We start from the raw sequence: 24,344 nt of genomic DNA on the forward strand, positions 1-24,344 counted from the left end.
TGTGTGTGTGTGTGTGTGTGTGTGTGTGTGTGTGTGTGTGTGTGTGTGGTCCTGGCACTGTTCCTTCACTTTTTCACTCAAGGCTGGCTCTCTACCACTTGAACCATATCTCCACTTCCAGCTTTTGCTGGTTAATTTGTATCTGTAACACATGCACACAGTGGCTTGGAAATAACAAGTATTCAAAAATTACTGTTGACCTCATGAGTGACCCAGGATCCAGGTGTCTGGCGGTCCCTTGGCTCCATCACAGCATTTCATACAACTGGAAAATATGCTGATCAGAAAGATCTCTGCTTACCCCTAGAGAGTGGCCACTCAGCACCTCTACCCCGACCATGTACACCATTTTATGTGGTGCTGATTGCAAAACACAACAGAAAAGCCAGCTCTTCAGAGCTCAGCACTAAAAGGAACAGGAAAGAACTGTTTAAAACAAAACAAAAACCAAAACAGGGTCCTGGGAACAAAACAGATCGGCCCTTTGTGTAGCTCCTCCAAGGCACTGTCTAAAACTGTGAGCCAGCATTCGGCAGAGCAGGCCCTGCAAGGGGTGATTTGCCAACTATCTGCCAACTCCTTCCCACCTTCCCTCCACTCTCCACTCCACCCTCTTCAGGAATCCCAGGCCTGGCACCAGAAACAAACGAGGGGCTTTACTGTCCCTGTAATTGCTCCAAATCCCATTAATTACACGGTAAGCCTCCAACAATAGGCCAGGCTGCCTGCCTCAATGCAGGCTGATTGAGGGGCAGATTCTGGGTCTGCAGGGCCCTCAAGTTTCCACCATGCTAAGATGAATGCCTGCTGAATGCTCAGCCCCTTCTAAATGCTGTCTGCTAAGACCCTGGAACTGCAAGAGCCAGGGACCTCCTGCTATACCACAAGGCACAGGACATCCAATCACTCCTCCCACCATCACTGCAGAATGTCAAAACAGTGTTTGCAAAGCCGCAGGTCCGGATCTCTGTATTTGAAAAAGGACTTGCCCAGGCCAGGGTCTGAGGAGGACCTGTGCCTAAACTGGCTGCCAAGTCTCCAGCTCTCAAGCCAGAGTCCTACCCATAAGAGCCACCTACTGTGGCTTTTATTGCTGCCGAAACTTCCAAAACCATTTTAATGTCATCTAAAGTCATGCCACCTTTAAATTCTTCCACCTTTCTTGGCAAATAGGTATAGACTACATTATGTAAACAACAAACTTTGGTTTTTCAGAAACAGGGTGAGCTATGTAACCCAGGCTGAACTCCAACTTGTGATTCTCCTGCCTCAGCCTCCCAGTGCTGGGATTATAGGTATGTGCCACCACATCCAGCTAGACTACATTTTAATTTTTGGTACATGTTCTATTAGTAAAGATAGTCTTCAATTGATCCTTTTAAAAAGGAACTGGTCTCATGATGCTTGTCAATCTAGTTTTCTTCTTTGTATACAAGTTTTGCATGAATTAGGATGCCCATAAGATGCCAGCAATGATATGGCCACCCAAAAGCACACGCCACTCATGAAGGCCACGAACACACATAAGGTTACCGTGTACAAATAAGGCTACTCTGGTTGAGCCAGACTGACCAGCACCTCTGTCTCTGTCCTTTCCCCCTCTTTTCCCCTCCAGATTTCCATCCTGGAGGAAAACCAGGGGTCTAGAGTCAAGGCAGCTCCTTAGCCCTGACTTTCTCAGCTATTTATTGTTTCTCAAGGGGGTTCCACTGGCATCAGAGCAAGATAATTATCTGCTGTGTGTCCAGCCTCCAGTCATTAAATACCCAGCTTTCTACCTCACCACACTAGTCATTGTAACAACCAACCCCTTGCACCTCCCCAATGTTTCTGAACACATTCCAGGGACAGAACCTCCTATCTTGGCTTCTTGATGGGCATTCCAACTCTCCAGTCAGCCTCATGTGCCCTGAACCTTGACCATTAGGCTAGGTTATCAAGGTCAGACTTCCTAAGTTCATATCTGTGGCAAAAGACTTGCTTTAACTACCAAACCATCACAAGCCAATACGTTTTTGTAAAATTCAATGCAAATAAGCTAACAAAAAAATCACCATGTGTTGTAATGTCAGGATAAGTTCAAGCTTCGTACCAATGGGCACACTTGAAGTAGTACCATTTGCTCCAAACCTGTGGTCATCAAATGTGGTCTCAGGAGCAGCATCAGTATCACTTAGGAATTCTATGCTCATTTGACTGTCCAGCTCCACTCAGACCTCCTGATCAGTTACTCTGGGGTGGATGTAGCCATCTTTGTCTTAGTCCTTCCACATGATCTTGATCATTCAGAAGTTGGAGTAACAGTACTTTAAGTAGTCCGTGCCCTCAGGCTGAGTCTATGCTGGAATACAGAAATCCCCACAGAAGATGTCTACCTAATGATTCTAGAACCTTCTAAACCAAGTCTCCAGCCATGTTCTTTCCTTCACCTGCTCTGTAATTAAAAGATCTCCTCAACCCCCACCACCCCTCACCACCACCACCACCCAGATACACAAAGCTTGGCTACAGGCCTGAGGGTAGAGGAAAAGGGGGTATAAAAATAAAGACCACTGAAGTTCCACACTACTGGGGGAAAAAACACATTTTAATTAGGGTCAGACTCCTAGAGATGGAGAAGGGAAGATTGCCAGAGACCACTAGTCTCCATTAGCATTTTCCCAAGGGCTACATCCAGGTTATGAAGTAGGAGGGTGGTGTGTGATTTGCATATAATTTGCATGTGCCTACTTGGACTGTACAATCCTCTTCAACAATTTTCAACAGAATTACCGTCTTTTCTTAAAAAAAAAAAACTACTGCTGCCCTAAGGGTTGTCACTTATCATTCTTCCTGCTCTCTCACTTTTCCTCTGACAAATCCACAACCCTAAGCATAAAGCAGAAGGGAGCTAGGAAAGAACAAAAAACATGAGGCCACTGGCTACTTCCCACTAAACACAGAAGTAAGGGCTATTCTTAGTGGGACTGTAGCCTGGACTTCCTATAAGAGACAGAATTGCTAGGGTATGGGATTTCATAAGACAATAGAATATATGTCTGAAGATAGCAAAGTTTTATGTCCCTAAGATCTATTGCCTTCTCAGCATTAAAGCAAACGCATCTCATTACCAAAAGTATTAGAAGAATGAAAGTCTCAGAATAAAGGACAATTCTTGTAAGAGAGAAAATTTTGACTTTATGAAAACTCACTGCATTATTTTTTTTCCACATTTCTTCTCATACTTAAGTCCTAAATCCTGGCCCTACAGTACAGGAGTATGCTATGGTTCAGCATTGGGCTTCAGCTTCCCACCTAAGCAAAGGGACAGGGAGACCTCTTTGCGGGGATCTGGTTAGGGTTGCAAAGGTTCAGCACACAGCAGGCACTCTAAAATTAGCTGCTATTTTTCAGGATCAATGTCATTTAAAAATTGCTGTTGTCATTATGACAACATAGGAATTTTAGGAGTTTGTATTTCTTGCAATTCTTTAGCAAGTGAAAACCATTCCTTCTGCTTGCCAAATTGTGCATGCAGGAATGTTAATAAAGTGAGTTCAAATTGAAGGGAAAAAACTCTATCCAAAGATTTCCAAAGAATAGCTATTGTTGGATCACACAATCTTCCTCTCCTTCTTTCCTAGTACTAAGGAAGGTGAGAGAAAGCATTGGCTACATTTTTTTCCCTGAAGAATATAGCAAACATCGTTAGTTGCAAATTTTCTTTAAAAACTCTAGAATCTTCCAAGACAAATCCAAAGTTCTAGGAAATGCACTGGTACTCAAGCCCTGGGCTGGGGCAGGCACACTACATGCTCAGATTTTCCCTCAAGGCACTTCGGCTTCCAAGCATATGGGTTTCTTTATCCCCTGCCCTCCCAAAGCCTAGCCTCTCAGTCTTTGGGGGTCTGAGGAAGGAGTACCTTCCACCTGGCAACTTGAGCTAATGGCAGTCCACTATTTCTCTGTGATATGATCTAACAAACACACTTGTTCTCTACACTTGTTCTCATCCTGGTCTCTTCAGAAGATGGCACATTAGCAGGTTCCTGACTATCTAGCTCTAAATGTCAAGACAAAGTAATTGTCCCTCCATGTGGCAGGATAGAATATTTATCATATGCAACCTTGGCTAACCTAATTTCAGAATTCCATTATCAGCAGAAATGATGAACTCCTGTCACCTGTAGGCTGGTACCCTGGAATCTGTGCTCATCCTCCACACTTCCCTGTATTCCAATGAAAAGCCCAAGATTAAACATCTCTCCAAGAAGGTTCTGCATCCCCGGTGTAGATTTACCCAGGGTACTGCAGATGCCTGCTCTCAGCTACCTCACCCCTGCCTTCACTATGTGGGAGATACTGAGGTAGCCTGTTTTGCTCATCACCAAATATCCCATTGCCAATACATGGCACCAGAGCTATGTGAAAATCAGTATATATCTGTCGCATGACTCAATGAAAAGATGAATAATGAATGAATGAAGTGTGGACTTTTCTATCTGGAGGCAAAATCCATTAGATAGCACTCTGTTGTGATAGTTTTGCCTCCTGGGAAATGTTTGGCCATGTCTGGATCTGTTATTGGTGTCACCAACTTGAGAGGAAAAAATTTCCATTGGCACCTAAGAAATAGAATCCAAGAATGGGTACTACCCAACACCTACAATTCACTGGTTTCTATAAAACAGATGAGAAAAATGGGGTATGAGAGTCAAGAATCCTGTGGCTGGGATGAAAACGAAACAAAGCTGTGTTGGCTCTCAGTCTACAGCCTTACCTTGTAAGTCATAGAGAAGCCAAGAACATCTAAAAGTATGAATGGAGGATCTGTATTATTCCAGTAAAATTTTGCCTTTATTCAGATTTTTCTTCATCAACAAGATAAATACAAGCAGAAAGAGTATCACCTTGGGGTAGATACTTCTCCTCAATAAGTAATCACTGATTCCTGAAGTTCTTGCTAGGTACAATTTCAGATGAAAGCAAGAATCTCTATACTTCCACTGAGGTTCTCCTGCCTCCTTAGAACATTTATGTGAGGCCTGCCATCTGTGTCTTCCCTGTTGCTACCCAGCTCTCAAGAAGCCAGGTCAGATTACCTTAGCAGGAAGCTGGCCTTTATCAGCACCTCTGCCCAGGGGGCATGGAAGTAGCTCTCAGGCAGGCAGGACTGGTAATAGAACTGGTTTCCCAACCCAGGAGGGTCTCCTTGGACAATCCACGCTGCCAGCACATGTATTCATTTCAGCACTGGCCTTGTCCAAGCTGCCTGGCCAAGTTCCTTTCCTGCCTCTCCTGTCCCCATGATACCTCAGTGAGTCCTGTCATCCCCTACACCATGACGCTTTCTACTCCTTCTGCATGTATTCAAGTGTCAGCCCTCTTATAATGTGGCTTAAAACCCATGTATCTCTTCGCATTAAAATAGAGGACAAAGTGAGCAGCATGGTGTTTGAAGTCAGTCATTTGAATCCCAACCCCAGCTTGGCTGGGCAACTGCTTAGATTCTCTGTGTTTGGGTGAAGAACAGGTAACAACAGGCTATACCTCCCAGAAATGCTGTCATGATCCAATACATCAAGAGATGGCAGAGTGCCTGGCATATAGTATCTCATGCAAGTCAGCACCCATCATGGCACATGCTCCATCCCTAGGGGCTCAGCTCCCCAACTTCTGAGACTGTGTCTTTGTCACAAGTTGGTTCATTGGCATTTTGAATGCCTGACATTTCCAGGCATTGAGGTTGTGGTGAGAAAGTTCTTCAGTGATAATGAGAGTGGGATTTCCTCAGCGAATGGCAACTGATTCCAACTGAGAACCCACCACAGAAAGGATGCTGGTGTACTTTCTTCCTTGTCCCTGTCTCATCTGATATTTTCATGGATCCAGGAAGCTCTAGCACCATGGTTTATCCAGGCCTCTTTTTGTTACAGTTATCACTCCTCCATCCCTCTTAGCCTCTGAGGCTCAGAGATGTTAAGTGTCTTGACCAAGGCATGGACTCAGCTTCCCAGGCTAGGTGTACCTGGCATGCCCAGCTCCAGGTAAATGACCATCCACACATTTAGCATCTCCCCAAGATGTAGAGTAGTTCACTCTGTACCTAGTAAATCCCTGAGGCTTCAGGCCAGCAAGAACAGACAAAAAGGTGCCAAGAAAGAGCCTAAACTAGGTGGAGTTAAGTCTGTGCGGGAATCAGATCACCTAGAAGAACTGAGCTTGAGGCCTCCAGACAAATTAATCAGCCTATATCCTACTCAAAGTATGATCCTAGTTATCAGCACAGGCCAGGGAGCTTGTTAGGAAGAAAGAACCTCAGCCCTGTCCAGATCTACTGAATTGGAACCGGTAAAAAGAACATTTTTAAAAAAAAAAAAGTAGTCTCAAGGACATCCATGAGTAGAGTTGGTCTAAAAGAAGCTTAAAAAAAACTATAGAACAGATTGTCACCCCCATTTAGGCCCAGCCCTGGTATAGAGAGATCCTTGGTGTGCCAAGTTGCAAGATTTAGTGATCAAAAATATACAACACTCAACTTCACTTGAATTTCAGAGAAAGAATAAGTTGTGGATAAGAATGTCCTAGATGGTGGGATGTCCTGTTCTGGTCTGGTCTATTTGGGGTTCTAAAGGCTTCTTCTATCTGAAAGGCCTAGCTTTTTGTATGTTTGGGAAATTCTCTTCTAGGATTCTGTTAAATACATTTCCTAGACCTCTAACTTTTGTCTGTAGGTATTCCTCTACACCTATTAGTCTTAAAATTAGGCCTTCTGATGATGTCTTCTATCTGTTGAATGAATCTGTCATATTTCTTGGATTTGTCTTGAATAATTGTATTTTCTTTCTCTATAATGTTTAGGCTATTTTTAATCCCAGAGATTTACCCAAATGATCACAAACAAGACCATACTAAAGCTACCAGCACAACTATGTTTATTACAGCATTATTCACCATAGCTAAGATATGGAACGAACCCAGATGCCCCTCAGTAAATGAATGGATCAAGAAAATGTGCTATATACATACAATGGAATTATATGCCTCCATCAGAAAGAATGACATTGTCCCATTTGTTAGGAAATGGAAGGACTTGGAAAAAATTATATTAAGTGAAGTAAGTCTGACTCAAAGAAATACTGGTCCAGTGGTTTCCCTTATTTGCAATAATTAGTATACATCTAGGATAATCTTATCAGATGAGCAGAAAAGCTCAAAAGCTATGTACCTATGACTATTTAAGATGATGCTAAGTGAAATGAACACTAAGATATGAACACAAGAGGTTTTTCATTTTTGTTATTTTTAGTGTACTACGTGATTTTTCTGTTTCTTTTATATGTTCTTCCTCCTGTGGTATATCCCCTGGTGTCACTATATTTGACTTTAGTACCCTGCATCTTGTATATACATTTATCTAATTTGAGGAGGGGAAGGGGAATGACAAAATGCTGAAACAAGAATACAGGATGACCCATTGCAACAATGATACTCACAAGACATAATGTTGGAAATGAACTTTACAACTTCTGGCAGGGAGGAGTGACAGAGGTAGGGGAGGGAAGGGATAGTATGAGAAGAACAACAGAGGTGGTAACAATGCTAGACATGAAATATACCATTACCTTGTGTAACTATAACCCCTCTGTATAGCATCTTTACAATAAAATTTTAAAAACAAAAACAAAATGCACCAAGTTCCAGATTTGGTACCAGAAAAAACTTTTTAAACAAATAATTTTCTAAAATCCTCAAAAGAGAGAGAGAGAGTATGTCCTGGACAATATATGCAGATATTCTAATACTAAACTCTTTTTCTTTGCTTACCTGAAGTTCAAATGTACTAGTTCATACTGAATGAGCCAGGGCATTCAAATTTTGGAAGTTCCCAGAGCAATTCTAATGCACAGGCTATTGTTGAGACTCAGCAGTCTTCAAGGACTACTACCTCCTTCCTAGACACCTACCCTCCTCAAGGCATTCATGAGGGCCCCAGTGGACTTCTGCCCAGTGGAAGTCTAGCTGTTTGTCTTCTACTCTCTATCTCCCCCTATTGATACCAATGAACATGTCACTTGTTTTCCTTTTCTCCTCCAGACTTGGTCTGGAACCTTTCATGACTCAGCCCCTGTTCCCAGGTGGAAATTCCCTGCCAGACAGCTGTCTACCTTCTACAAGCCAGTCAGTGAAGTCCCAGTGCCTGCTGGGACTTTATCCGCTCTGCTCTAGGCTTTGCACAAACACCAGTACACCAGACCAGCCATTCCTCACCAGACAATAAACTCTGGGGCCTTCAACCTCTCTCCAGTCCAGACTGGCCCATGTGAGTCCAACCTTGGGCTTGGACCAAAGCCCTAAAGTGTTCATTTATTCAGCCAAACTGGCCCTGCTGCATAGATATCCTAGAGCAGCATCAAGTGTCTGTCTAATTTTGTTACCAGACTACCAGTTCCCCATTCCTTCTATTTCTTCCTAATATAGTGAAAGAAATCACACCTTGGAGTTAGGGGGGTACTCTAGGCTCCAGGCACCAAAAGAGGGCAGCTGATGACTGGGACCCAAGAAAGTCTCAATCCTTGCTCAGGCTGGTCAACACATGCCCAGCTCTGCAAAGTGTGGCCTCTACAGTCACCCAGACTGTGCTGTGAAGGGACACAAAAATCTCCTGAGCACATTCTTTTCTCCCTTAGGGAGAGGGTACAAGTCTCAGCCTTGTCCCCTGTCTTGGCAACCAAATCTAAGTGCAGAACCTGCTGGGTAGGTTCCAGTCCCTGTTAGTAGAAGGCCCAGCTAGCATGTTGTTTTATTAGTGAAGAAATTGATAGGGGGAGATATTTATTTGTTCCTTCCTTAGTTCCTTCAAGGAGACAATACAGTATAGGGGTAGAAGCAAGGCCTCCACAGCTATATTATGCAAGTCCAAACCCTGCCTTTGGCCTTGTAAGTGCAATCTGAGCCAGTTGCCTACCTTGTGTCTCAGTTTTCCAATCAGTCAACTGGGTTGATAAAATAATTAGTGTGCCTTGCACAGAGGAGTACTTAGAAGTCTTTAGCTATTGCTGTGAAATTGTCTCTATAGAAAGACACAGCACTAAATATCCATAACACAAACACTTTTCAGAGTCAAAGAAGCTACTGCATATATACAGCAATAAACTACACATAACAGTATAGGGTGATCTTAGTATAATTATTAGGTGAAAAGTACTCCACAGATTATATACAGTGCAGTAGGCTTTGAATAAGGTTGAAAATAACTACAATAAAATATCCTTTAAAAGAGTTCCTACAGCTGCAATAAAAGTATACACAAAGAACAACAGGGAATGAGAGCCTGGGGACTAAGGAAGATGGTTAAGATGCAGGGGGTTGGGCTGAAGCAGACTCATGCATTTGAATGTAGAATTTTGTTACATCCCGGCTTTATTTGGGGGCGATGAGCTCTTGGGTACTTATGACATTAATAAAAATAACTAATTACATGTATAATTAAATAAAAGTAGATCATGCATAGACCAGGAGAGAGAATGTCAGAGGCCAAATGCTATGATTAAACCACTTCTAAATACCAACAACACAAGAAGGCAAAACCAAAAGTACACATCCTGAGCTCCTAAAATCGACTGTCCTGGCTCTACAACAACAAACAAAATAGAAAAAAAAAACACCTTGGTGCTCACAGGCTACCATGGTAAATAGAGACAGAAATAAACAAAAGATATATCATTGGTATATGAGTATTATTCAGGAGATCATGAAGGAGTTGGCTAGCGAAGGCTTCCCTATGAACATCACATTAAGGAGGGGGAAGGAAGGGCTGTGCCAAAGCTCTCTGGTAGAGGGAACATCCATCCAAAGGTCTGGAGTGAAGAGTCCTCCAAAGATCTGGAGGCAGCCAGTGCTGGTGTGGAGCAAGCCAACAAAGTGGGTGGATGGGTCAGGAAGGAAAATGCAGCCAGGTGATCTGCAATTCATTCTGAGTGACCTGGGGAAGCCACTGAAAGGTTCTAAGCAAAGAAAGTAGTGCTGAACCACATATTGAAGGATCCTGTTGACTACCTTGAGAGCAGAAGGCTTGAGGGCAGAGGCTGGATGCCAACCCTGAGCCGGCTGTAATCATCCAGGTGAGAGACTACAGTGGCAGAGGTGGGAAGTAGCCAGTCCCTAACATTATTATAAAGTGGCTGAGACTCTCTCCAGGCTGGTAGCAAAGACCAGAAACATGTCCAAATAACTGCAATACAAAAATCTATCAAACCAGGCCAAGGCTAGCAGCACTCCTGCCTCCTTCCCTCACTACCCTAGAGGATCCCCTGAAGTGTGCTGGCAGCATAGCCTGTGCCTCTGTCCCCAACTCTGGCCAACATCTGTGTGTCAGGGTCTTTCCCAGCATTCATGCAGCCATCTTGAATGGAGACTCTGGTCTTTTGTGCAGCCTGAGGGGTGACAGTCCCTCCCCTCACAGACTCTAGGTGCCCCATGATTTCTTCCCGATCATTCCCTGGTGCCCTCACCATAGCCTACACATGGCCACGCTGCCTGAGTCCAGGGAGACTTTAAATCAACAATTCTCTGCCTTGGCTTCCCATTGAAGTCATGTGGAGAAATTGAAAAATTACTGCTGCCTAAGTTCCACCCCTACCCAGAGACTGCTTTAATAGATCTGGGATACACCGCCTGGTGTGGAATTTTCTCCAAGATACCAGGAGATTTTAATATGCAATCAGGGCTGAGAACCACTGCTCAAAAGGTGTGATCTGGCTCCCTAGTCCTTGCCCCTGGCAGGTGCTGCACACCCCAATCCTCTGTCCAGCACCTGCTCTCTCAGGCAAAGCCTTGGCTTGAGGCTTTTCCACTTAGATGGAAGCTGATTGTACCACGCAGGCAGGACTGCCAGGCAAGGTGTGTGCCCATATAAGTCACTAGTGCACTGGGACCCAGGGACTTTCTGCCACTAACAGGCCTGGAAAGTAGAGTAACCTAGGACCCCACTGCTTCCAAGGACCCCGGGGCTGCTTCTAAGGCCAGAAAAAGCCCCACGGCTCAGCTCCATTTAATCAAGGCTGTGCTGGGCCAAAGCCCTGACCCAGCTCCCCCCCATGCTTGCTCCTTTAGGAGTAGGACTTGAAATGCATTTTTATTAGACTTTTCCTAGGTGAAAATGGTGTGGGGGTGGGGGTGGGGAAACTGGATGGAGTGTGATTTACACCTACCCTTCGTCCTCACACCTCCCAAGGGCAGCAGGAATCAGCAGCAGGAATCTGCTCTCAGAGCCCCTGCAGCGGGTCAACACCACTTCACTGCAAGTAGAGTACACTTGAATCTGCCCCTGCCAGGAGCAGTATCCCTGCTCTCTGCCCCCATCTCAGGCCCCTAAGTACTGAAGGCCTCTGACCAAAGAGGAGACAGCAGATGCTAGCGGTTATGAGCAAAGATGCTGCTCAAAGGAATGGCCCTCATGCCCAGACCTCACACCCATCAGATCAGGCTGTACCCATCTGGATTCTCTATGCTCTCAACAGCTACTTATACTCACCCCACCCATGTCCCAACCTCTCAGTTCCATTCTTCACACAGCAAAGAGGGGAAGCCATTTCCCCCCGATATAGGCTTAGTTGCAAGTTCCTGTCCTTTTTAGATGTAGTACCCTCCATCTGGGTAGTTCCCAGTGGACTTAGCATGACCAGGGCTCCTATAAATGCTCAGCAAGGATTTCTGAATATTAGCTCTCCTGACAGTGTGGGTACCTTTGCTGGAGGGGTGAAAGAGGAGGCTATCTTTAACATTGAAGACTGCTTGGCTGCACCCCTGGCCTCTATCTCCTCGCCAGAAGCACCCCTCTCCGTGTGTGTGTGTGTGTGTGTGTGTGTGTGTGTGTGTGTGTGTGTGTGATCCACATTGTTGAAATGTCTCTGGATTTGGGGGTGTAAGAACAACCCAACTCGTAAAGAACTCAGCAAGGTAAGTTTACTTTTGCAGGAGGTCATGTTACTAACAAGAGAACAAGAATACTGGTTGGGTAGTCCAACAGGTTTTGTACCTAATAAATTACTACTGCCTTTTTTCTTTTTTGTCGGTCGTGGGGCTTGAACTCTGGGCTTGGGTGCTATCCTTGCGCTCTTCAGCTCAAGGCGAGCACTCTACCACTTAAGCTACAGCACCGCTTCCAGTTTTCTAGTGGTTTATTGAAGATAAGGGTCTCATGGACTTTTCCTGCCCGAGGTTGGCTTTGAACCTTGATTCTCAGATCTCAGCCTTCTGAGTAGTTAGGATTACAGGCGTGAGCCACCGGTGCCCTGCTCTACTACTGCCCTTTATTCTGATTGGTTACAACTTAGGTTCACAATTGTGATTGTCTAATTTTAAAGGGGTTAAAGTTTGTCTGCACAATCATCCAAAGTCTGGACACCTGGCTAAAGCAGGAACTTGTCAGAAAAACAATTCTTACTCAGCTGGTGCTCTATAGCACTTGAACCACAACTCCAGCCCCTAGAAAAACAATTCTTATAACAGAATGTGGCTTGACTAATATACCTTCTTATAAGATAGTGCTGACTCTTAAAATGGTAGTGCTTATGTCAAGCAAGCACTTCAACAAAAAAAGATTCTCTTATAATGCCCTCTCAGGAGGCCCCAGTAGCTTGAGCCAGCTATCCTCCAGGTGAGAACACAGCAAGAAGGAACTCCCTGTGAAGAAACCGGTCCATACCAGACACTCAAGCTGCTAGCAGCTTCTTGGTCTTCTCAGCCTGCAGCCTATAAGCCATGATTTTATGTTGTTTGTAAGCCAGGACAATGCATACACATGGAGAGATTGCAGGATATGCAAATAAAGAAATAAAGAAGGTCCAGTGTAGAGTATACAATAGGCTACATTTTAGTAAAATTGAACCTAGGATACTCTATACAATATATATTATATACATTTATGTATGCATATAAATGTATATTCCACTTTAGCCCAAAGAAATACAGGAAGAATAAACCAACAAACAATATTCTATTATGGCAGCCTAATGGACTAAAGCACATGATAAAGCTAAGACACAGACACCAGGCCCTAACCCAGTCCCAAGGGCCAGGGAAGGGATAGCCTGGCTGCTCTCTGACTGGTGAGAATGAGTTACCATTGATAAGATGGGGGAAGCCACCTCCACAAAGAGAAGAGTGCACATAGCTCTGAGGCAGGAAAGAGCTTTCTTTGCTTGCTCTCAAAGCCAAAAGGAAGAGGGTATGAGAGGAGGAGGCTGATGTGGTGAAAAGGATCTTAAGTACCCTGGTAAGACTCTCTTCCTCTATTCTAGAAGTAACACAAAAACTACTAAAGTCTAGAGAAAGCAGTGGTATGAGGGGGACAAGCCCGTTTACTGATGTGCTAGATGAAGATGGGGTGGAGCTGGGTGGCAACAGACATTCTGTGCTATGAGGGGGAGGTGGTGGTGAGCTGTGTGAAGACACAGGGAATAGGGGAAAGTGCAAATTGTAGCCACATTTAACACATAGAGCAGGTGAAACTGCCCAGGAGGGTGAGAGAGAGAGCCCTGTAAGCAGGGGCTGGAGGATGAGGTGGTTTACAAGAAGCACTGGTTCTCAGGCATGCAGGATTACATCAAGGGACCCACTGAGCAGAGTGAGTTAAAGGGTTCTGTGCTAGACAAAACTGGATTGAATGATTGATCAATCTACTAACTGATGAATTGCTAAGTGATGCACCTTTCTCTTGGGTGAAACTCACTTTGAGGGTCCTAACAGACCCCAATGCAACCTGAACAGAAACAGATCAACAAGAGCGAGGGCACAGGCACCAACAGCTAAGCCTCAGGGAAGGAGTCACAAAATAAAAATGTAAGTTATTATTACTATTACCTTATCGGATTCGACAAGATGGCAGTCAAAAGTGGAGCCATGGCAGCTGGTCACACTTTATAAATGGACTCTCGGGTGGTAGTTGGCTGTTGCATTGATTCTTATTCAGTGAGAAGCTAAATCACAGGATAATGTGAAACATGTGTGAAATATCCCTTTTTCATGCACTGGCAAGGAAAGGGCTCCACAAATCTGTAACCAAATGATGTGCTTCTAAGTAATGAGAAAGGGCATGTGGGCATCAGTTTAGTATCACCACAGGCCAGCTTCATCAAGCTCTGATTCCACATTGAAGAAGTCATTCCTGACACCCAGAATTGGCCCAGGGCTGAGACAGTAACTTCAGATACCACCCCCTTCAGGACCTGTGGATTAAACACAATGCTTCACATCATCTGGATGCTCCAAGGCCTGTAGAATACCCCCATGGGAAAGGCCTCCACATCATACAGCACACCTGTGTGACAGGTGAAGGGTATGGTCACCTCATTCATTGGCAACAGAGGCAAGAGAGGAAGTCATGTCCTCAGACAAGTCCAGGTCACAGCCGCTTCTATCACCTGTTGGTACCCCTCAGTCTCCATCCAAACCACAGGAGAAATGACAGTAAACACTTCCTCAGCAGCCCAGGTAGGAAAGCAAGGGAAACTGCACCTTGCAAGCATTGTGATAATTGTAGAAAGCTAAGGGACTAGGGACAGGATCACTTGGAGAGTACAAGACAAAGCAAAGGAGCCTGGGAAGAGTCTTCCTCACTTATCTGCTTCTATGTCATAATACACTGCTTACTTCTAGCAAAGAATTAGGTGCTTTTTATTTAGCACATATGTATACAACAAATTCCAAATTATATCAAACTGAAGGGATAGCAGGAGGAGCAAACAGCAAATCGGAGCTTATGGCACCACACAGATGTTTATAATAGAAAAAAACTGAAAATAGTCCAGGAGTCCCTTAATCGAGCACTGGTGACTAAATTGGTCCATGCACACAGTAGACTACTACACAGCTATAAAAAAAAAAAAGGGAAGGGCTCTGTGTACTTACATGAACAGATATCCAGGACATATTTTTTCAAAACCCAACAAAGTACAAGGTAGAGTATACAGCAGGTTATGTTTTGTATGGTAAAATGGAAATTAAACAGGGATAGTCAATGTTCTGTGTTTTAATAGCACAAAGAAATAGTGGAAGAACAAACCAAGAAATAAGGCAAACGGTTTCCATAGGGACGAGAGGAGCAGAGTTTGAGTGGAAGGGGACAAAGGTGAGAGAAATATCATCTTTGTATAGTACTTTGATTTTTGAACTATACAAATATTGTACCTATTCAAAATCTCTAATTCAATTGAACCCAAGAGCAAATGGGGAAATCATTGCCAGAAAAAAAAAATCTCCTTTCAGAACAATGGATGCTAATGTGCCATCTTGTTTGGGACACCCCCACTCCCAGCCCAGAGAGTGGGTAAGTCATCAGTGTCTGGCCATAAAGAGACTAGGAGCAGGATGTCAGGTAGTCGCTATAACTGGCCATGATGGCCGGGCTTCCCTAGCCTTCTCAGAGAATCAGGCAGGCTTCCTCAGAGCCTGTGCTTCTTTGGAATGCTACAGCTACAGCTACAACACACCTATCTCATTCAACTCCTGGATCCAAGAGCAATCCAACTGTTCTAAGCACATATTCAAGTTCTCAAGCCCCCTCCCCCAGCACGCTGCCCACTCCTCCATCCCCCTCTCCCAGAGCCTTCTCACTATGGTCCCCAGCTCTACTTTAGCTCTGGTCCTGGTGTCAAAATTGTGAGGCGCAGTACCCCATGCAGTGGTCAGCCAGAGAACCTACCACAGAAGGATTCCTGGTGAAGTGAGATAGTGGTGCCTTCCCTGAGGAGGGAGATTTTGACTGTGAGTGAGCTCTTCCCCTCCTCAGCCTCTTTTGTCCTTGAGCAGAGTAGCAGTCAAACAGCAAATCAATTCGAGCATTCAGCACCACTCTGATGCTCATGAACAAGTTAAATTAATTCTACTATAAATTATATCTATATTATAGAAAGCCACATAATAAAGAATTACAGTAGCTGGGTGTGGTGGTTTACACCTGTACTCCCAGCTATTTGGGAAGCAGAAGCAGGAAGACTGAGATCTCAAGCCTCTCAGACCCCTTTTAAGAACAAAATGAGGCCGACAGTACTCAGGAAAAGCCAGGTGCAGTAGCGCATGCCTCTAATCCTTTTAATGTAGAAGGTGGAGAAAGGGAGAATTGTGATTCCAGGCCAGCCCAGGCGTAAGAGCTTGTGAGACACTACCCCCCATGATAGTTGAATGCAGGGGCTCAGGCCTAGCATCCCAAGATACGTGGGAGGCTAAGATTGGGAAGTTGATGGTTCCAAGACAATCTGGGCAGAAAAGTACACAAGATTCTACCTCAACAGTAGAAGCCAGATACAGTGGAATATGCCTATGACCCCAGAAATGAGGAGACGCCTAAAGGAGGAAGATTACAATTCAGGCACACACCCAGGCTGAAAAGTAGACCTTCTCCTAAAAATAACCAACAAAAAACTGAGTTATAGGCATGGCTTAGCAGCACAGCATCAGCTTCACAAGTACACGGACATGAATTAAAACCCCAGAACGGACAAAAAGAAAAAAACAGCAGATCTTTAAAGTTCACCAAAGCCGTGGGACATAACATATAGTTTGTTCCTTTTTTTGTTTAATATGGAATATTTTTCCAGATCCACAATAAAAACAGATATCTGTAGGAAAAGCAATAGGAATATATTTATGAGCGTAATTCCCTGAATTGTTGATTGGGATGATCTTTCATGAGGAACCCAAGTCCCTTCACTCTCTCAGTTTAATGTCCTGATATTGTTTTTAATTGTTTTTTTCCTGGTACAAGAAGTTATTTTTGTAACCTGTACAAAGACATTCCTAATTTATGACATACTTTCCACACACCATTGCACTGGTCCATGTGCTGTCTTAAATCAGAGGCTCAGAGAGAAATTCCCTTGTCAACTGTGTCCCAATGAAGGGTCCTGAGGCCCAGAGGGGTCCCATGACCTTCCTGCTTGGCATAGTGAGTTGATAACAGAGCTGGGCTGAGAACTTATCTGTGCAGTCAAGGCCTGGTGCAATTTCCCTGCTACCTTGTGGCCTTCACATCAGTGTACATTTGTAAGCATTCTTTAGTGGCTGGTAATGGGAGAAGTAAGGAATACTGGCACACACACAAAAAAATAGATTTGGCACCCCAGGACTCATTTCACGGCATCTAGGTCAATACCACCACTTCCTAAAAGTCAGCCATTGACTGCTGGAAGATTCCAGACAAGTGTTCATTTAGAGATGAACCATTAACTGTAAATCAAAGCCCAGAGTGAGTGCTGAGTTACTAAACTAATTGGAGTAAGTGGGTAAATGGATGGCTGGTCTCAGCCCCAGCGGCCACCTGACTGTTGTCAGCCAAGCTGGGGGAAAGCTCCATCCTGAGTTTTACGTGCAGCAGGGTGAGAAAGAGGCTGCTCCAATAGTCTCTCTCACATAAAAGTAATAGCCACTGTCTCCCTGGAAAGCAGCTGAGATGGCAGGATGCACATTAATCAATTAACAAGCGTTATTGAATCTGGGGTTTTACCAACATGGAGGCCACCTGGAAGCTACAGGCATGGTGGCCTCTTCTATGGATAGATCGCCACTTTATCCCTCTCTGTCTTCTTACATCTCTGTGTGCTGGCCCATTGCTGCCTTTTTCCCCCCTTGTCAGTTGTAAGGCTTGAATTCAGGGCCTGGCACTGTTCCTGAGATTTTTTGCTCAAGACTAGCACTTCATCATTTTGAGCCACAGCTCCACTTTCAACACTGGCATTTTTTTTTACCTTCAATTTTGCTGAGAAGGCAGTTGGTTATATGACTTGTTCAGGGGCACACAGGCAGTTAGCCCAACAGAGGGAGGGTACTGACTCTCTGTGAGATCCTTGTCTCATATACATTCCCCAAAGGGTTGCAGAGGACCAAAAAGTATAGTGCTCCTGTCTCCTCCAGACAGCCACATTTTGTCTTCTAGGTACAGTTTATGTATGTGAGTTGTACATATGAATATGCATGAACTATTTTTAATGTATGACTAATTTTTCATACTCCTTGAAGTGTTTGCCATACTAGGCCCATTAAACACTTTCTTCACAGTGAAAGAATGTCAGTAGGGCATGAAAACTAGTTATTTCCAATACACAGAAAGGAAACTGAGGACCAGGACAATCATTCTTCTCAGGCAAAGATGGAAAGGGCTGGAACTAAAAGTTGTTGAGGTCTCTGAGACCAAAACCTCTCTCTAGTTCATGTCTTTTTGTTCACACCACAAACCCAGGAGGGAGACATTGTCCCTGATGGAAAATAACTTAAACTGAAAGCACTCACCTTCCCCCTGACAGCCATATCTTAGAACTGTCCTTGCTGCCCACCCTGCTGACTCATCTAGATTCCCTTTCCCCTGAACAAATGTACCCTATGGTCTTGGGAAAGAGCCCGAGACCAAGGCCATGTCTGGCACTGACACTCTTCGTGGACACAGGCACTGCTGAAATCCTGAGACCTCCTACTCAAGGTAAGATTGCTCTCCTACCCCGCCTCCATGGCACCCCGCTCCCATTTGCCCCACCTGACTTCACCTTTTCTGCCTAATAAAAGAAGACCTTAGGGGCTGGGAAGGTGGCTCAGTGATAGAGCGCTTGCCTTGTATGCATGAGGCCCTGGGTTTGATTCCTCAGCAAAAAGAAAAAAGTCAGAAGTGGCGCTGTGGTTCAAGTGGTAGAGCACTAGCCTTGAGCTGAAGAGCTGAGGGACAGTGCCCAAGCCCAGAGTTCAGGCCCCACGACTGCCCCCCGCCCCCCCAAAAAGGAGATCTTAGTTGTGTAATGCCAAGGTCGCAGGACCCCCCACAAGAAGACCACTGAGAGTCAGACTCTACAGCTGTTTTATTTAAACGGGCTGCAGCTCGAGCCTTGTCTTACACTCCGACACAGCGGAGCCCAGGAGGAAAGCCCGGAGCTCAGGCTTTGCAGGTCTTATATAGGCACACAATCAACCAGGTGTTTTGATTACCACCACGTGTAGCTTTGCTAGACAGAAATAAGCAACACGTGGTGGTCACTGCCTCAAACTTTAACCTTTCATTTGTAAGGGAGGTGTGCCATTTTTTCCTTCAGCCCGGCTGAAGGAGACAGGTTTTCATCCTGAATAAAGCCTATTGGTCTGTTGTGGTTCGCCTTTCTGCTCTTTTTCTTTTCTTACAGTCACCCACCTCATCACTCATGTAGGACATAGAGGCACTATTTGGGGCTGGGGGAAGGGGACCATGGAACCTCCCCAGATGGCAGAGACAGAGCTCAGAGCTGAGGCTTGGTGATGGCTGGGTAAGTCCATAGTGAGGCTGAGTTTGGGGTGGACATTGTAAATGTCACGTTTCCTTCCCCCCCCCCCCCGCCAATCAACAATAACAATAGCTTCTACTTCACAAGCTAAGTTCTATTCATCCAGAACTCCAGGACAGGACAGGTGTCTGGCTCATCTATGAATGGGGGTGTGGCTAAGGCAGGACCCCTGGGCCCTGAACAGACCTCAATAAATATCCACCATGACACTGCCCTTTCCTGAGGCCTTTTCTTTCATTTCTTCAGTGCAGATTAAAGAACAGTGTGGGTGGCAAGTGCCATGACTACCATTTACATCCCAAATAACATCGTTCTACGCAGCCAGGAGAGTTGATGCCCTGACTAGCTCTCAGCAACTAAGAAGCACAACCAGCTTCTGCGGGAACCTTACCTCCCTCACTTCTGGAAGCCATGTGGAGGCCTGGATGCTTTATCTTAATGGCTTAAAGACAGAGCAGAGGCGAGAGTAGTAAGAGGTAAGTGGGTAGAGACTGAATAGAGGAGAAAACAGGAGAGGCTGAGAGGGCCAGGCAAGGGAAGCATCAAGTCCTGCTCCATACAAGGAGGACTTGAGTCTTAAGTCCTATGACACAGTAATCCAAACAAGGTTTATGTGCTCAGCTGCAGAGCGTGGGTGTGGGAGGCGGTACTCCAGCTGAGGCCTCCAACAGAGGCCTGGCCACCGAAATCTTCACAGGCTCCAGGTCAGGTGTCACCTCCTCTCACAAACCATTTCAGCCCCAAGGAATTGCCTTCCCACCACACCCCCCACTGTAGTTGAATGGCTCATTGACCCAGGGGTGAGTGGCTTTGCTGGCCCTATCATGGTCATTCTTACTTCCTCTCCAATTCCATCACAAGCTCCCTAAGGGCAAAGATTTCATCACCTGTGTGTCCTTAAACAGTGTGGCACCTATGGATAGCCATCCTTTGCTGTACTACACTCTGTCCACAGAGTCATGCAACACAAGTCTGTGAGCAAATATGTGGAATGAGTTTTAGAAAATGACACCTGATAACAGTCACCAACTGGTGACCAACAGTCACCTCTGGTCTTGGGCTTTCTACTGTGAAGTCTCCATATATCCTTGTGAAGTAGGTGGCTCATTTTACAGAGAGGAAAACAGAGTTGGGAAGACTGAGTGATTGCTCAGTGACTGCTGATAAACAAGGACCACTCTTACTCTTAACCCCGGCTTTGACCTGACTTTCGTGTTCTTTGGAGGAGCTGGAGGCTCCTCTCTCCTTCAAAGTTCATGGGATTGCTACTTAACAGCAAAGCTGATAATATGACATTGAAGGATGAGATACAAATTTTTTTGACCAACTCAATTTTCTCAGTGTCTCCAAAGCCATTGCACATTTTAGAATTTTGTTTTGGTTACATCTCTAACAGAAGAATGGCTGATTCCAGTGGTTTTTATGGGGGGGGGGAAGAAACTCTCCTACTACCCAACTGCAAAGGTGTATCAGCCTACCCTTTCCAAGCCTGCTTCTGGGTCAGCAGACAAGCTGGAGACCTCTTGTTTCCTTGAGGCCAAACCCTGCCAGTAAATCCATGGGCTTACCTCAGCCGTCCCTTGGTTCCTTCCTCCCTCTTCTCTGGAGACAAGTAAGAAGCTCAAGGAGAACACAACAGCATAGAGTTGAACATGATAAATATGCATCCTAAATTTTTAAAAACCAAATTGCTCAAATCAAGCTTATTCTGAGAGGTTCCTATTGCCGGGGGTCTCTAGTGCACCAATCAGCATAATTAAATAGGAAGATCTCTCTGGAATTGATTGTGCTTTTCATATTTTTTTCTTTTTTTTATCATTGGAGGACCATTTCAGTGAGATGATTTTAAGGTTGTAAGAACCCCCAAATTAGAAACTAATTAAGGAGACTGAAAATACAAATGTATTTGTTTTTAGTCGGGCACTATTTTTATCAGAAGAATCATGAAAAATTAAAATTGTTAAACACACATGGGAAGGTTGTCAGTCAAGGGCAATGTGGCTTTCTACCTCTTCTCTATGCAAACCTTAAGGTGGTACATGGGTTGCTGCTCCCCGTGGGCCCCCAGGAAGCAAGCAAGAAGAATGGAGAAGAGAGAAGAATTTGCAGAGAAGAATGACATTCTGTAGACTTGGCAAGGAAAGGGTGTTGCCATACTTCCCACCAATCTTGCCCCATTGAGCCTCTTACTTTCAGGATATTCATGTACCTGACCCCAGGGTTGAGTCATAACAAAACACTTTCTCCCATCCATTTAACTAAGAAGGACATTAAGGCCAAGGAAAGGTAATACTTTATATTGATTATATGATGACATGATAATATTCTAAACATAGTGAGTTAAATGAAATACATTATTAAAATCAATTCTACTTGCTTGTTTTTCATTTTTCTCCATGTGACTAACTAGCAAATTGCAAGAGAAGTGGTATGGCTTACACCTGTGACCAGCTTCCTATCTCTGCTGGGTCATTCCTCTCCCTCCCTGCCCCATCCTTCCCCTACCCAAGAAACTTCATTGGAAGCCGTTTTCAAGATTTCCAAGCATTGTGAGAATGTCCTTCTTCTTTTCTCAGAACTTCACAGTCCTAGGCTGCCTGGCCCCGTCTCCTGTGCTTCTCAAGCCACAACACTCAAACATAATCACCAATTCTAAATGCAAGGTCCCACCTTAAGCCCCATTTCCTGTGTCCAGAGGAGTTCTGAACACCAAATTGACCAGACTGTCAGCCATTAGAAGTCCCAGGTCAGAATGCCCTCCTTCCAGCCTGTCCCTCTCCCATCTGCCAGACCTGAGTACTTCCGAGAGCCAAAAAGTGATGTAAACTAAATGTATTGATTATGTATGATGATGCCAGTGGCTGGGATATGTTTCGTATGTTGTGCTTTATTCTTGAGAGAGCGTTCACAAATGTGTAGAGAAGGATCTGTCTCTGTGTTTTCTCCTCTTCTACATCCTCTGTCTGGCAGCAGACTACCTTATTTTTAGCATTTCTTCATTAGAGAAGTGTACATAGTAGGTGCTTGGTAGCTATTGGTCAGATAGGTTAAGAACTTTCCTTTCTTTCTTTCTCTTTCTTTGTTTTACTAGTACTAGGGCTTGAACTCAGGACCTAGTTGCTGTGCTCTGCCACTTGTAGAGCCACAGCACCACTACCAGTGTTTTGCTGGTTAACTGGAGATAAAAGTCTCACAGACTTTTATACCAGCGCTCGCTTTAAACCTCAATTCTCAGCTCTCAGCCTCCTGAGTAGCTAAGATTACAGGTATGACCCATCAGTACCTGGCTGACTAAAGAACTTCTGACAGCATACTGCCCTATCTTCCCCTGTCTACCCCCTTCAGGGTGGCATTTGCTCCCCACCTCCTCGTACTGAAAGACCTCTCAGGGTCAGTCCTGCCCCAGGCCCCAATCAAGCCTAAGCTGTACAGACCAGGTGCCCCACTGAGAACTACAATGTGAAGAGAGCTCAGGCCCAATACTTCATATTTAGCTCAGGCACCTGAGGAATGACCTCGTTCTCAGCTTAGCCCCTCCAGGCCCCAGAGCTCTGTTCCTTCCATTTCCTTGCAGCAGCAGGAGCCAAGTCCTGGGGCTGCCTAGTGAGTATGGCTGATCCACCTCCTAGAGCTGGGCTCAGCTTTCCGGATTCCTTCAACTTATTCTTTCTGCCTGATTTAGAACAAGGCCACCCAGAAGCCCTACTGCTCTGCCCCTCCCCAGCCTTGGCTCTGACCCGGGGACCCTGACATTGGCCTGAACTGGAATGGAATCTGCCACACCCTCTTGGGCCTCCTGCTTCTGGACATAGGCCCTTCCTTCCTTGACCTGGTCATTTTCCCAAGGCTCCAAGCTATTTTTGCTTCTGTCTCAGCCTGCCGTGTTCCCTATGGTAGAAGTTTCTAGAGCAGCACCCGGCATAAATGACAGGGCAGACCAGACAACCGGTGGGACCAGCTTTGGAGTTTCTAGTCCTAGTGACTCCCTCTCCTTTCAGTCCCAAGGCCTTGCCTTCTAGACCCTAACAGCCTGCTTGATGCTTCTTCCTACTTTAGCCAAGTTCCAGGATCAACTGCTAAACTCAAGATGTCTGCCAAATTTTGAGCATTCCCTTCAGATCCCTACTCCAGACCTCCTGGGCTACCCCCTATCATCTGTCACTTGTACTGGCACCCTTGAGGAAATAGGGGAACCATGAACTCTCTTTCCCTTTTCTCATGAAAAACACCAATCTGTTTCCAACCTATTATTCAATTATCTGAAGCAAACGTGAAGTATTACAAAACAGCAGGGTCCCCAGGTCACACATCAAACACACACACAAGAGCTCCCTTGCCCTTTGCTGCCTCAGTTTCCCCACTGGCACAGATTCCCTGCCTCCCACCAGAGCTGATGGGAATAATGACTTTTTGATTTGTTACTCTGTTTCTCAAATAAGACGTACTCCATTCATAAAGGCATTGAGCCTTGCCATAAGCCTACGAAGTGAACCCAGCTGATGCTAAATCTTCTGGTGCTTGGCTCCTGCAAACACGGGCAAAAACTAATAACCATAAAGCGTCCATCTATCGTCTTATCAGGCCGTCCTGTGCTTTGTTTGCATAGTTATCATCCTGAGCTTGACATTTTATGTCTATAGCAGCCTGATAAATTCTCCCACCCGTCATATCAGTCATAAAGGACAGACAAGCTTCAGGTTCATTACCTGTCATTACACCATGTACATGTCAGTGGGGGCCAAAGCATCGATTCTTCTTGAGTCACCCCAGGGTGCTGACCCCCACTGGAAGGCTTCAGGTTCAACAGGCTGTGGCTCACTCCTCAGGCCCTTCTTCCTCTTCTGCTAACCCACTCCTCAGGGACGGAGCCACCTCAGATTCCAGCTATTTCACAGGGAATCTGCAGGAAGAACAGAGGCCTGTGTCACCTACTGTGGCAGAGACGCACATCCATCTTTGTGAAATGTTCTGGAATCTTCTAGACATCCTCTCATTGCTTTTTCTTATTATGTCCTGCAGTACCTGGTGACTATACCAGCTTTATGCACCTCAGGAAGTTCACTG

The 24,344-nt window shown here is 45.1% G+C and overlaps 1 protein-coding gene across 1 annotated transcript in view; it reads right to left on the bottom strand.

Moving 5' to 3' along the window:
* The window catches only part of Zbtb7c (zinc finger and BTB domain containing 7C), a 220,380-nt gene extending 196,290 nt beyond the window's left edge, over positions 1 to 24,090 (bottom strand). Inside the window, exon 1 of the mRNA XM_013018908.1 lies at positions 23,987 to 24,090. The gene's annotated coding sequence lies outside the window, so the exon portion shown is untranslated. The remainder of the gene's footprint in view (positions 1 to 23,986) is intronic.
* Between the last annotated feature and the right edge of the window lie 254 nt (positions 24,091 to 24,344).

Source organism: Dipodomys ordii, unplaced genomic scaffold (assembly GCF_000151885.1).
Source record: "Dipodomys ordii isolate 6190 unplaced genomic scaffold, Dord_2.0 Scaffold43, whole genome shotgun sequence".
Taxonomy (NCBI): Eukaryota; Metazoa; Chordata; class Mammalia; order Rodentia; family Heteromyidae; genus Dipodomys; species Dipodomys ordii.